Source organism: Mustelus asterias, chromosome 8, assembly GCF_964213995.1.
Source record: "Mustelus asterias chromosome 8, sMusAst1.hap1.1, whole genome shotgun sequence".
Classification (NCBI taxonomy): Eukaryota; Metazoa; Chordata; class Chondrichthyes; order Carcharhiniformes; family Triakidae; genus Mustelus; species Mustelus asterias.
Window position 1 is genome coordinate 49,430,044 of NC_135808.1, and position 1,690 is coordinate 49,431,733.

The following is a 1,690-nucleotide window of genomic DNA, read 5'->3' on the forward strand; positions in this document are numbered from 1 at the left end:
GAAAGAAGTTGTGTTTTTTGGGGGGTGCTGTGTATTTTTGGGAGATGCTGTGTATTTTTGGGGGGTGCTGTGTATTTTTGGGAGATGCTGTGTATTTTTGGGGGGTGCTGTGTATTTTTGGGGGGTGCTGTGTATTTTTGGGAGATGCTGTGTATTTTTGGGGGGTGCTGTGTATTTTTGCGGGGTGCTGTGTATTTTTGGGAGATGCTGTGTATTTTTGGGGGGTGCTGTGTATTTTTGGGGGGTGGTGTGTGTTTTTGGGGGGTGGTGTGTGTTTTTGGGGGGTGGTGTGTGTTTTTGGGGGGTGGTGTGTGTTTTTGGGGGGTGGCGTGTGTTTTTGGGGGGTGCTGTGTGTTTCTGGGGGTGCTGTGTGTTTTTGGGGGGTGCTGTGTGTTTTTGGGGGGTGGTGTGTGTTTTTGGGGGGTGCTGTGTGTTTCTGGGGTGCTGTGTGTTTTTGGGGGGTGCTGTGTGTTTTTGGGGGGTGGTGTGTGTTTTTGGGGGGTACTGTGTATGTTGGCGGGGTGCTGTGTGTTTTTGGGGGGTGCTGTGTGTTTTAAGGGGTGCTGTGTATTTTTGGGGGGTGCTGTGTATGTTGGCGGGGTGGTGTGTGTTTTTGGGGGGTGATGTGTGCTTTTGGGGGGTGCTGTGTGTTTTTGGGGGGTGGTGTGTGTTTTTGGGGGGTGGTGTGTGTTTTTGGGGGGTGCTGTGTGTTTTTGGGGGGTGGTGTGTGTTTTTGGGGAGTGCTGTGTGTTTTTGGGGGGTGGTGTGTGTTTTTGGGGGGTGCTGTGTGTTTTTGGGGGGTGGTGTGTGTTTTTGGGGGGTGGTGTGTGTTTTTGGGGGGTGCTGTGTGTTTATGGGGGGTGCTGTGTGTTTCTGGGGGGTGGTGTGTGTTTTTGGGGGGTGCTGTGTGTTTCTGGGGGGTGGTGTGTGTTTTTGGGGGGTGCTGTGTATTTGTGGGGGGTGGTGTGTGTTTCTGGGGGGTGGTGTGTGTTTTTGGGGGGTGCTGTGTGTTTTTGGGAGTGCTGTGTGTTTTAAGGGGTGCTGTGTGTTTTTGGGGGTGGTGTATTTTTGGGGGTTGGTGTGTGTTTTTTGGGGGTGCTGTGTGTTTTTGGGGGGTGGTGTGTATTTTTGGGGGGTGGTGTGTGTTTTTTGGGGGTGCTGTGTGTTTGAAGGGGGGCTGTGTATGTTGGCGGGGCGGTGTGTGTTTTAAGGGGTGCTGTGTCCCCAGCCCCCGTCCCCAGGTGTCGCTGCGGCACTGTGTCCGGGAGGCCCCGGGGAGAGGCAGAGGGAGAGGCCGCGGACCGAGCCTGGGGCCGGAATTTCGGCGTTTCTGAGCCGCGCTGCCGCCGGGAGCAGCGGGCAACCCGGCCCTGAGCCGTCGCAGCTCCTGGTGAGAGGCCCGGAGACCCCAAATCCCCTCCCTCAATTTCCCACCTCCCCTCCCCCCCCCCATTTCCCACCTCCCCCCCCCCCCCCCATTTCCCACCTCCCCCCCCCCCCCATTTCCCACCTCCCCCCCCCCCCATTTCCCACCTCCCCCCCCCCCATTTCCCACCTCCCCCCCCCCCCATTTCCCACCTCCCCCCCCCCATTTCCCACCTCCCCCCCCCCCCCATTTCCCACCTCCCCCCCCCCCATTTCCCACCTCCCCCCCCCCCCATTTCCCACCTCCCCCCCCCCCCCCATTTCC

General features: G+C 58.5%; 1 protein-coding gene across 3 annotated transcripts in view; it reads left to right on the forward strand.

Moving 5' to 3' along the window:
• The first annotated feature begins 1,263 nt into the window (after window positions 1-1,263).
• Window positions 1,264-1,690, forward strand: part of LOC144497128 (roquin-1-like) — a 180,095-nt gene continuing 179,668 nt past the window's right edge. For all 3 annotated transcript variants that reach the window (XM_078217931.1, XM_078217929.1, XM_078217932.1), the window contains exon 1: window positions 1,264-1,390. The gene's annotated coding sequence lies outside the window, so the exon portion shown is untranslated. The remainder of the gene's footprint in view (window positions 1,391-1,690) is intronic.